The 13,584-nt window shown below is 33.9% G+C and overlaps 1 pseudogene; it reads left to right on the forward strand.

Moving 5' to 3' along the window:
* Positions 1–13,584, forward strand: part of LOC110099442 — a 71,585-nt pseudogene that overhangs the window by 17,100 nt on the left and 40,901 nt on the right.

The raw sequence follows: 13,584 nt of genomic DNA on the forward strand, positions 1-13,584 counted from the left end.
TTTGAATTTTATTTATCATATTTGATTAATTAAAACTAAATTTTAATTAAAAATTTTTATTTAAATTTGAATTATAAATATCTAATTTTATTTTATTTTTATTTAAATTTATTTTATATTTTATATTAATATTTATATTTTTAATGAATTATTTAAATAATAATTAGTTAAAAGGGGAATTAAAATTTAATCAATTTGAATTTTGATTTTAATTTTCAATGATTATAAATTTTATTTTGAGTTGATTAAAATTGATTTTATTTTCTTTTTATGAATTTTATTTGATTTATTAAAATTTATTAAAGTTTAGCCCGTAATGAAAGGTTGATTTTCATTAATAATTATTTGAAGATCAAATAATAGAAAATTAATGCATATTTAATCATATGATTTGTAATGTTAGTAAGTTTGCTATGTTTAATTTACTCATCCCACTATCATGTATATATGAATTCTTAGATTTTGCCTAGGTCATCAAGACATAGCCTTAATTATTTTCCTTAGTATTACTAGTTTTTGAATAGGTTTATAATCATTGTTCCTAACCCTTATTTACATATAAACAATCAAATCATGAGAATCATGCTGTGCTAAGTCTAAAGGAATTGGGGATATTAAATTTATAAACATTCGGGTCAAATTACAACCCAGATGCTTACAAATTTTAAAACCCTTAATATACAATTTAAGTGCCTTTGGAAAACTCATAAGATGTCAATAACTTATTATGATTTATCCTCCTAAAGTTTAACTAAAGTAATTGAGTTTTTAAGGAATATTTATTGGAAATTCAAGGACATTGGTGATACAATTATCTTATAAACACTCAATGTGCACTCTTGAATTAAATTTTCCTTGAATAAGCTCCATTCAAATATTTCATAGAGGTATAACATGCAAGGAATGGATTATGATTGAATTAATGATGAATTTATAAAGATTTAGGTCAAATCATGACTTAAATCTTTAAAAATTTTCATATCACCAGGGCTATCCTCAAAAAGACATGGGAAAGTTACTAAAAGCCCAAAATATCCTCTAGGTTACACCATCCAAATTTGAGCTTGATTGGATATATATTTGTGAGAAATAATTAAAATTCCATAAACTAAAGAGGCAAATTTGATCCTTAGGTACACATCACCATGGTCTAAAATTATTTTTATGTGAAAGGGGTTTTATTCTGAAGAGAACGAGGGGTTAATCATAATTTTTGGTTGAGAATTAAATTTAATATTCATTTTAAAGTTTAAGACTTAAAAATTATTTCATCAGATGTTTAAATTTAAAAGAAGGGCGAAGGCGGCGGTGGGATGGATGGCAACTTGTGATTGTGCTTCCTAAGATGGTGATGGTTGTGGGAAAAATGGCCTTAGGGTCATACATGTAACAACATGCAGGTAGCCAATTAAACACATTTGATCTTAGCCTAAACCATTCAATCCATGCATTTCAGGATGGATTGTTAATATCTTATTGGATGAAAATTATTCAGTTGGTCATTTATTTTGGTTGAATCAGACAAGCAATATAATTTAATCAGAGGGGTCAATATGATTTTTATGTATCATATGGTTGGTCATCTTGCACTCATCCTTGGACAGGGTGAACTAGGATGTGTTGCTTACATCCCTTGGTGATTACCTAAGCATTGTAATTAAATTCCAAAATTATGGGTCATTATTTGACCAATAACTTTAAAAATTCAATTCACCTAGTGCATGCATATTTAGATCACAAATTTTCTATGAAGAGTTTATATTTTTACAAGGGTTAGATCACAAAAATTTTAAACCCACTTGAATAAAATTAAGGCCTAAGAAATTAAACATAGGGATTTTCCTAGAGAACTTAGAAAAATTAAAAAAAATTCTCCCACGTCTAATTAGGATAAAATTCAAGCCTATAAAATTTAGTGACATTATAAATCATAAAAATTAAATTCAACTTAATTATAACCAACCCTAAAATTAGCCACTGTCCAAAAATACAAAAACATCCTTCTATGCACTCTGGTGATTGGGCGTTCCCTGTAGCTATTCGTGGTATTTATTATTGGACCTTTCAGTTTTGATTTTTTGTTTTTATTTCCTTTATTATTTATTTCTTCATTTCTCTTGAGGTCTTTCGGCCTTTGTTTTTTTTTTTTTGTGATTTTTGGTTCCTCCATCATGACGGCTGGTCCATCCTCCTCCACTTCCTTACCTTAGGGTTACCCTACTTCAGGCGCTATGGTGACTAATAAAGTTTTTTTTTTGGTTTGTTAGTAATGAATCTACTGCTAAGTCTTGTTTACTTTGTGATGTTCATGCGAGCGATGCTTCTTCGAAGGAATATAGTTTTTCTTTTACTAAATCATCTATTAAAGGGTTTGAAAGTTCGTTAGGGATATTAAGCCCTTATGAACTATCCCAAAGCTAACCAAGAGGGGGGTGAATTGGTATTTTAAAAATATTTCAAACAAAACATAAACTTAAACAAAAATTCACCACAACAAAAATTAAAGTGCAGAAATTAAATGTGGAAAAATAGTAGTAAAGAACACATAGATTTATAGTGGTTCGGTCAACTCGACCTAAGTCCACTCCCCGGAGGCGCCCTCCGAGTATTGCACTAAACTCAGTGACTCTCCTTTTGCTCCCACATCAAGGTGGAGATGCCTTTACAAAACCTTCTTTCCACCGACACCAGTGAGGTAGAGAACCCAACTCCTTTTGCTTCCTCCTGAAGAAGGCAGAGAACCTTAATCGACTGCTGAAGTGAACCTCTCTTGAACCTTCAAGAATAAGGGATGACTATCAGGGAAGAAAACTTGGATCCTTGCTTGGAGCAACCCTTGTGAAACACCTCACAAACTCCCCTCCACAAGATCCTTTCTCTCTCTCCCTCTCTCTCCCTCTCCTCTAGGCTCTCTCAGGTCAAGACAACAACAAAAGATGATTTCTTGGGTAGAGAAAGTGGTCTTAAATAGAAGAGCTTTGGAACAGCTCTTTATTTAAACAAACATACTTTATCATCCATGACAATATGGATATTATCCTATATGATCAGCATAAATTTAGCTCAATTAGCCTAGATGGTTTGGGACGATTGGAAGGTTTTTATTCATATCATCCAGGCCGATAATATTGTATCTTGTTCAATTAGTACAAATCAAAGTATATCATCCTAACAATCGCACTGAATGGATGTCTGGATGATAGAAGAATAGCTTGGTCATCCAGGATGATCTCACGATCGTCCCAGACGATTAGTTCAAATATGTGAAATCATCCAGAGCATCGCCCTAAATAGAAGCTGGCCAATATCAATCATCCAAGTGATCATCCCAAATGATCCTGTGATCATCAAGGATGATGTGATCATGCAATCAAATCTTAATTGCTTTCCTTAATGACCAGATTAATTTAGGCATAATTGTGCTTCATCATCCACGACAATGTCTTGGACGATGTCCAAAATTAAAGAATATCTAAATAGATCTGGTAGTTGATTCTTTCTGATTTGAGCCTATCATCTCGGCGAATACAAATATCATCCAAGATGATATGCTTAATGATGGATGTCTTAACCAGGATGCCCTAATTAGGGTTTCTGTTTTTGAACAAATCGTCCAAGATGATATATGGATTGTCCCGGACAATGTTACCAAAAATAGTAAACTCTATGAAATAGTCAAAAATTCTCCTAAAGTATATGTGTGCAAGGTTACTTAGCATCAGGAACCACATCTTTTACAAGAGACTCAAGAAAGGGAAAAAATTACAAACTGACTCAAACCTAGTCTACCAATTTGAATCTTGAGCTGATTCAAATTGCAGTCTTGATCTTGTGGGCCTGAAATATTAGTAAGCAAGACAGTTATAGAAAAATGAAAGTGTTTGCTATCATTAAAATTCTAGTTCATAAAATCAGATATGCAATAATCTCCCCCTTTTTGATGATGGAAAACCTAAAAATAATTAAAGAAGTTTAAGAATAGTTTAAAAGAAATATCGAGAAGAAACAAAACACGGTTTTAACTATCCAATAATAGAATCAAACTACAAAGCAACTAGTACAACTAACTACTCCCCCTTTTGACATCACAAAAAAGGAGGAGGAAAGTAAAATATAAACAAAGTAGAGAATAAGAGCAGAAACAAACTACAATAATAATAAAAAATATAAAGAGAACAGACTAATAGAAAGATGGCCCCTGATCATCTGATGGAGGTAGAGGTGGTGGTGGTGGGTGAAAGTAACTGGAAAGGGCGGCGAACTACTCTCCAAACTAGGCCATATCATGGTCATGCTGGTGCTGTAGGCAAATAATGTCCTCAGTATATTGCTGCTCTTGCGCTACAATGTAAGTCTCAAAGCATGCCTCCCACTGGTTAAATCGCTCAACCAGCTGATCCAACTGAGAGTGCCGGTGGAGTTGAGCAGGTGCAGGAATAGGAGCGAGAGCCTTCTCCTCCGTAACTCCCTCGGCTTCCTCGTTGTTGACCTCAATTTTAGCTCAAGCACACTCGAGGGACTTTAATTGATTTAATTGACCCCCGCCGGGTCCAATTCAAACTCAAATCGACTCAAGTTGGGTCAAATTAGACTCGACTAAGTTTGGATAAATGTGATTAGCACCCATTAGCCTCTTTAAGCATGATTTGACCAAAATTAACTCAAACTAAGTTGAATTTGGTCTGATTTTGAACTCAATTTTAATTCAATATTCTTTAGTTTGATTCCAATTGAAGTTTAATGGACTTTCCAAGCAATTTGGATCATCTCCTTAATCAAGAATTTCTCATCTATGGCTGTGATCAAACGAGATTTATAACTCAACCTAAATCCCATTATTCTACCACTCAGAAAGGCATCAAGCAGCGAGTCGATAGGGGATGATTTCAAAATAAATTATAGGGAATTAACGAATATTTGATTCATGCTTTTTCGATCGTTTGGAGCTGTTAAAATGAGCGCCCACTGCCCCATCTCTAAGGTTGGCGGACAATAGGAGGCGAAAGCCCAGGTGGGCCGAGCTCCTACCCCTATTCTGTCACCCCTCCTCTATTCGCTTAAGCCTCCTCCCTCACTCTCTCTCTCTCAGTCTTCTCCAGTTTGCAAATCATAGGAAACCGAAATCCCCTCTCCCTCTCCAGCCCTTAGTTTCGCATGCTAGAGCCGAGCCCGACGCCAGCCTATTCAACCCTATTTGTAAACTACAGCGACTTTAGGCACCGATTCGTCGATCCATTGTCCTAGCCGAACTCCTCCCAAGCAAGTATATCTCTTTCCCCTTCTTCTTCATCTTCTCTTCATTCTCTCCACCTTTCCCTTCTTCTTCTTCCTCTTCTTCTTCCATTGCTTTCTTCCTTTCCATGTTTTGAAAACTTCTAATGGAAAATGGATGGGGAAGTCTGTTGGCAATGTTTGGATAGAAGTTGCGTTGTTCTCATCGTTCTTGCTAGAAGAATTAAAATCATGACTATGTGATCATTTATGCTAAAATAAAGGAGTTCTGGGTTACTCCAAGAGATGTGTTTCCCCTATTCATGCATATGTTTCATGTTTAAGTTTTTTTTTTCTTGCTAAAATTCTACTTTATGGCTTAAATGTTTTTTTTTAGAATGAATTGCTCTTAGTTTGGTTTTAGAGGAAAATATGCTGAGATGCTTATAGATTTTTTTTAAAAGAAAAAAACCTTCTTTTTTTATCAGAAATTTGCACTTGGATATAGAAAGTTGTTGGATGTTATTTTCTTTGTAATATGATTTGTTCTCAATGCAAGAATCATTGAAATCAGTGTTTTCTTTCAAAGGGATTTTAGAAGGAGAAAGGAACACAATGTATTCCTTGGGTTTTAACACCAAGTGGAGTTTGGTAGTCTTGTTGTCTGGCATGGAGATGTGTAGTTGTTTTAACTCTAATTCTTAAAGATACATGGTTTCATGATAGTGGATATGGTTGGATGGGTTTCCCTTCTTAAGGGAATGTGAAAGTTCTGTTTAGCACTTGAGACTGCTTTTGCTAGTTTGACATTATGAATATTATTCAAATATTTGTGCAAGTGTATAGTGGGCTTGTCAATGTTTCTTCCGTAGAGGTCGTTTCATTTTTTTTATGTGATCTAAAATGATTGAACGAGCTTGCATTGTTATTTTTTGGATCAAGATATCCTACAGAATGAAGTCCTTGCCTAAGAGATGACCTAGATTAATCTTGAATGTTTCTTCCTCAAAAGTTTGAGGAGATCTATATAGCTTTATTTTGATGAGTGGATGCATTGCCGATTCGTTTTGATTCATTTCCTATACTTGCCATTTAAGAAATTAGCTTTTCAGATTAGTTTGAGATGTAATATTCTTTGTTATACTATCATACCATGACATCTTATTATCTATGAGTTCTTCGAATCATTGAACTCATGAATCTATGCATTTGAAAAAAAATGTTTTGATAAATGAAAGGGAAGGTGCTTAAAATAAGTGTACTGTGCTTGAGAGGATGGATGTATTCCTTATGTTCATCATTCTATTTGCTACAGCCATGACATGGCCTCAATCAAGCAAGTGTGTGAACCATAACTTTTATGATGATCTGCTTTGTGTGACTTCTCAACTAATACATGCAAAGTATTTGTGATAATGCCTATTAAAAGAAAAGAGAAAGGGATTTCTGAGCAAGATGCTTTTGATCATACCAAATCTTCATATAACTTCATCATTGCATAATTAGCATTTCATTGGAGATATCAGTTTCTGAATGACATGTTTGGTTGCTTATGATATGTAACTAAAAATGAAAAAAAAAAAATTGTGTTGTCTTTGTTGGTGGCAAGATGCTTTGGTTGAGATACTTGTTGATTCAAGATCTCTAGACATATATATATATATATATATTTCAATAGTTGGAAGCTTTCTTAGACCACTTGATAGCATATGATGTAGAGTTGGTTGGAGAGCAACCACGAGCTTCATAGTTGTTAACTTATATCATGGGAAGCATGCTTAGTTACAAGGTTGATGGATGATGAGATATCTCTATGCTTATTCGAAACATGTTTCTTCTTTACTTGTTGGGTATTTATGCAAAAGATATGATTGGCAAGTATCACTTCTTTGTGAAAATTTCTATAGCTTTTATGGATTTCTTTCTCACTGGTTTTGTGGGAAACGAGTGCAGATATTGAGGGCTTTCTCACTGTTTTTATACAAGAACCCCTATGGCACTTGGGTGAATCTTTTATTGCTTATTTTGTTGAAATTCCTACAGCTTTTACGGAGCTTTTCTCATTGCTTTTTGTGAGAAACGAGTGCAATTTTTGAGTGGTTTTCTCACTGATTTTTACACAAGAATTTCTACAGCATTTAGGAAGAACCTTCTTTGCTTTCTTGAGAAAATTCCTATATCTTTTGTATTTTATTTTTCTCTATTTTTTGTGAGAAACGAATGCTGATTTTGATGGGTTTTATACTCCAAACTAATTTGGAGATGAGCTTGATGCATACTTTCATGGGTTTTATACTCCAAATTGATTTGAAGATGAGTAGTAGTGCTTTGGTGCAAGTTAGAGATCTATATTGGTAGTATCACATAATGTTCATGGTTATACAAAGAGTTTATGCTTTCAAATTAAACATCTTCATGAGCATAGGTTATTTTGTTTGAGGGATTCCACTGCCATTTGATATTTCTTATATATGCTTGCTTACAATTTTTTTTTTGAATTAAAGCTTTCTTTGTATTCTCAATGGCATGTAACAAGAAGGTTGGAAAATGGTTAGTAAGCTTTAAGAATATATCCTTGTGTTTTAGATTTTTTTTTTTAAAGTCAGCGAAACTTTCTCCCCTACTTTTATAGAAATCTAAAAAAAAGGTACATATGAAAGGACTTGTGACTTTTCTTTTCTTTTTCTTTCTTTAAAACTTTGATTAATTATCATCTATTTGGGGATTTTTATAGTACCAAGGAAGTATGCTACTATTTTACTTTCTTTCATAGATTTGGACGAAATTTTGGTTATGATGAAATGTTGATCTTTTGCATGTTTTGGAAATTTGTGAAACTTTCTTATTGAAGAGTTTTAATAAGTCTACCCCACGCCAAAAAGATAAGAGCAATTGATTGTTTCGTTTTGTGTCAAAAGAGTTTTGGGTGGATTGCTTATATAGAGTTTTATGTGTTATTTTATTTGAAAGTTTTTCATAAGTTGTTTTGGGATTTAAGATTTTTTTTATGAGCTTTGTGTAGCAAAGTCTCTTTATGTCCTTTTTGGAAAGAAATGACATTTAGTGTGTGGGTCACCTTTCTCTTGTTCGTATTTGCTTCTAAAAGTGAGATTTTGGATTAATGTGAAACAAGTGAAGGCTTATTTTGAGTTTTAGTTTTGGGAGCTTGTTCCCCTTGGCCGCTTTAAGCTTTATTTAGGAAAATGATTTGGTTAATTGTGTCAAATGTGTCAAGTGTCTTGTTTAGGACGTGGGGACAACAAAGGGCATTAAAAATATCTTCTCCCATATTCACATTATGTTGAATTGGGGTGAAGGGCGTTTTAGAGGCATACTTGACTTCAAAAAAGTATGCCCAACAATAAGTGCCTACATTCCTTTTATTTTTGATTTTCACTCCTTTCCGTTTATTGCATTTCATCGCCTTTTTTCTTGCTTTTAGTCTTTCTTCTGCTTTTCTTACTATTGCTTTAAAATCAAATGCTTTGTAAAATAAGAAAACCCAAATGGCAAACGACTCACCCAATGTGCAAATCACAAAAAGGTACATTCTAATTTAATTTACTTTTAATTTTTATTTTTGCTATTATTTGCTTATCTTATATAATGTGCTCTAACTAAATCTCTTTTCTATGTTCTGCGAAGCAACTTTTTTTTTAGGGCAAAGGGGAAGGAGCATTGGAACACTAGGAGAAGGAACATGGACAGTCGGATCCAAGCATCAGTCGCCCCCATTCAGTCTAGTGGGGGCACTATAGGCGGAACCATCGGGTCATAGCCCTCGGCACTATAAGTCTCCTTAAACTTAGAAAACCCTTAGGGGCCCTTATGGATGTACGTTCCCTACCTTATAGGACCCTATAGAAACCTTATTTATAACTAGGATTAATTTTCTTTTATTTTAGATCCCTAAACCTGTTGACACATGTACGAATGTCCTAAGGGTTAGAAGAACATCTTTTCATCCCATAACTTTAGTGACACCTAAGGACAAAAATTAAAGACCGAGTCTTAGATAACATAGACTTAGGGTGCATGTTCCTTTTAGGATAGAGACTTTAAAATATAGAAAACTTAGTGACGCATTTTCCTAGGATTCATGTTTTAAATTAATAACTAATCAATATAATTGGTAATACTCTATGTAAATGAGTGTGGAACTCCAAAGGGTATCACTACGGTTGCAGGATTGCAGAGGGGTATACGACCTCACCTACCCTGAGGGATAGAGATGACTGCAGGACTCCGCGCTCCTCGCAAATAGGCCAATGAAAGGGCAGATTAGATCGTGCATACAACTAACCATTGAGGATAGCTGCTCTTGCTAGCGCACTCTAATGGATAGTAATATATAGGACTTGATCGAAACAACATGTTTCCCCCACCCGATACATAAGCTTGAGTGGGGTTTATTTTGATGCAGAATTCATTTCCCACGAGCACAAGTCCCCGTGGCTAATTACATCTCGAGTATAGGGCCCAAGAAAACTCTCGATTAAGGATCCGATATTATTCTTCTCAAGAAGGGAGATTGGCACATATAAGGGTGACTAGAAAGTTCCTACTCAAAGGAAAGAAGTGGCTCAAGTGGCTTAGTCAACATGCAAGGTTCAGATCCACACTCGAAGGGACTAAGGCATTGAGGAAGTGGAGAAGAGAAAGAAAATCACACACTAAAAGCATCCAGATAGAAGGGATGGAATTGGCATCATCTACGCGATGTGGATAAGCAAGATTTATAGTCATTGAAGAGAAGGGACCTACCCACTATTTAGGCATACACGAGTATTATGATGAGTGGAAGGAAACGTTCGAGCAGAAAGTAGGCTGATAATTGGGTGGAGTAGGATATTGGAGGTTGTATTTTGAATTTAAAACATATGCAATGATATGCCCTAGGGCAAGATTGGGCTTCCTCCTATGTCTTAGATCTCAAATAGTAGTTAAATTCTCAATGTAACGAAAGATCAGGTTAGTGGCATTGAATTTGCGATGGGCCAAAATGTAGAAGGTGGTGATTGAGAGAAGTGGAGTAATATGAACGTGATCACCAGCTTTTGAAAGGATAGAGGTGCAAAGGACATTTTGGATTATCCTAGCATCTTTGAGTAAGGTGCTAGTCTCTCCAACGTGAAAGTAAGCATTGGTGTTTCATAGAAAATGGTTGGTCAGAGCCCAGTCATAATCAGGGTTAGAACACAGGGTGTGGAGTTTGTCCCCTATGGTGGAAAGGTGCAAAAGTTCTGCACTATCTTAATATGTGATATCGATAGGACATTGACTCACATAGGATCCGAGAGAAGTAAAAGAAGAATTTATGCAGAGACTGGTGAAGAATTCAAAGAGTAATTCAAAATTAAAAGGGATAGTGAGTGTAAGGAGGAAACACAATGAGGTGTGAGAAAATATATCAGGTATCGGATATGATAAAATGTTCAGGTTGATAGAACGAGAGATAGTGATTTTGATCATCTTATACCATTGGTAGGCGGCTTGATCGTTTGCCTCAGTGAATTGATAAGTCATCGGCCTAGATGATAATAAGCAGAAAGATCAGAACAGCCATCTGATGGAATTGTAAGAGTGATTTGAACATATCGTCCGGGTTAATATGACAAAAAGTTGAAAATTCAAGGATGGATGGAGATGATCAAAGAATGCCCAAAAAGACAAAAATCAACTAAAAAGGGATAAAAATAAAATATGAAAAAGTCAAAAAACATTATAAAGAATAAAAGAAAAACACAAAAAAAAAAATTTAATCAGAGCTTGAATATCATAAGTTTTCCATGTGATTGAATTAAATATTTGTAAGAATCAATGAGTTAAAATTATCGGAATCCAAAAAATTGGTAACATAACCGATCATGTTATCCTTAACTTAGGCTTCTCCCAGGGAAAAACTTCTTTTGAAAATAAAGATCTAAATTAGAAAAATCAATTGGATAAGAAAAAGAAATCCATTCAAAACTTAGTTTCAGAAAAATATTTTATAAAATAATATATCAAAGTAATTAGTTACGATCAAGATTTCCAAAATTAAGACTTTGAAAAAGATCAAGTGATACATGAATTCTTCTAAGATTTAAAAATTTTGAAAGAGAAGGAGCTTGCTTTTGGTGGGCTCATTTTATGCCTCTTATCAATTTTATTGGCACTCTTTGCGTATCTTTTGATTTTTGATATATATATATATATATATATATTAATTTGGCGTCATTGCGCTTCTTTTGATTTTGGCATCATTGGCCACATTTTTTTCATTTAATTTTGCAAGCTAGATCCCTTTTCAAAATTCTTAATTACTCTTAGTTGTGATTATATCTTCAAGATATTAGAGAAGAAAAACTCACTCTTTAATATAAGGAAGAATGAATCACAAAACAGAATAAAAAATTATATGATAATTTCAAAAAATTTGAAGGAAAAATAAAGACTTTGAACATATAAGATAGATTATTATAACAAGATTGAAAAAGATCTCAATTACATAGTCTAGTTTTTGATTTGAGATAGACTTTTATTTGGAAAAAAATAACACCACTAAAGGAAGTTAGATAAAAAGGAAACAATCAACGGTGTTTTCCTCTTTAACTGATTTAGAGATGTCAAACATTGACTACAAATTTTCAAAATAAAAATAAGGCATAAAATATCAATTTAATATTGATTTAAAAAAAGAAAAATAAATGAAAACATACAAAAAATAAAACAACAGAAGTGAAAAAAAATAAACAAAGAAATAACTACAAAAAATAAAATAGCAGAAGTACAGCAGAAAAAAATGAGAAATCAGTAAAAATCAAGTTCATGCATTTATGTCAATCACACCCAATCTGGTCCTTAAAGTGCTAAAAGTGTTGAAGGCCAGTGGTTTAGTAAAGATGTCAGTCAGTTGATTCTCAGTTGCCATAAGATGTAACTCATTGTCTCCCTTGGTCACATGGTCTCTAATAAAGTGATACCTTATGTCAATGTGCTTAGTACTTGAATGTTGGATAGGATTCTTAGAAATGCAGATGGCATTAGTGTTTTCACAAAGAATTGAAATTATGCCTACAGTTAATCCTAAAACCAAAACTTGCTGCTTCAACCAAAGGACTTGGGTTACACAACTCCCTAAAGAAATGTACTCAGCTTCAACAGTGGAAAGTGTAATAGAGTTTTGCTTTCTACTAGACAAGGAGACTAAAGATTGTCCTATGAATTGGAAAGTTCCAGAAGAGCTCTTTCTATCCTGCAAAATTAGAATCAGAATATCTAATAATCTCAAAAGAAGTGTTGAGCCTAGGATACCAGATTCTTAAGTTTTTAGTCCCTAAGAGATATATAAGAATTCTCTTAACTAAAGTCAGGTGGGATTCCTTAGGATCAGCTTAAAATCTAGCACAGAAACCCTAAACACTAAACATTATATTAGGTCAGCTAAAAGTTAGGTAAAGTAAAGATCTAATCATCCCTCTATACTTCTTTTGATCAACAGACTTTCCATTTGAGTCCTTATCCAACTAAACACTAGAGGTCATAGGAGTATTAATTGGCTTGGCTTTATCCATTTCATACTTCTTTAAGATTCCCTTTAGATATTTTATTTGATTTAGAAAGGTTCCATCATCTAGTTGTCTTATGCTAAACCCCAAAAATTAGGTCAACTCTCCCATCATACTCATCTCAAACTCCTTACTCATTATTTTAGAAAAATAATCACATAGCTTATCAGAAGATCGAAAAAGTATATCATCAATATAGATCTGAACAATGAGTAAATCATCTCCTACTTTCCTCAGAAAAAGGGTGGTATCTACACTCCTCTTAACAAACTTCCTCTATAGTAAGAATGTGCTAAGCCTCTCATACCAAGCTCTGGGTGCCTACTTTAATCCATATATGATCTTTTTTAATTTGAAAATATAATTTAGAAATTGGGAACTCTCAAAACCTTGGAGTTGCTCTACAAACACATCCTATTTTATTACCACATTTTAAAAGGCACTCTTAACATCCATTTGGAAAGCTTAAATCTCTTATAATATGCAAAGGCTAATAACACTCTAATGGCTTCCAATCTAGCTACATGAGCAAAGGTCTCCTCAAAATAAATTCTTCATATTTGGTTGTAACCCTTAGCCACCAATCTTGCCTTATTCCTAACCACCACTCCAGAATCATTCATCTTATTCTTAAAGACTCATTTAGTTACAACTACACTTTGTCTCTTTCGTCTTTCTACAAGATCCCAGACATCATTCCTAACAAATTAGTTTAACTCCACTTGTATGGCTAAGATCCAAAACTCATCAAATAAGGCTTGGTTGATATTGGTGGGTTCAGTCATTGAGCGAAAGGCAGAGTGGTTCACTTCCTTTCTAAGTC

The sequence above is a fragment of the Dendrobium catenatum genome, unplaced genomic scaffold, assembly GCF_001605985.2.
Source record: "Dendrobium catenatum unplaced genomic scaffold, ASM160598v2 fragScaff_scaffold_1643, whole genome shotgun sequence".
Classification (NCBI taxonomy): Eukaryota; Viridiplantae; Streptophyta; class Magnoliopsida; order Asparagales; family Orchidaceae; genus Dendrobium; species Dendrobium catenatum.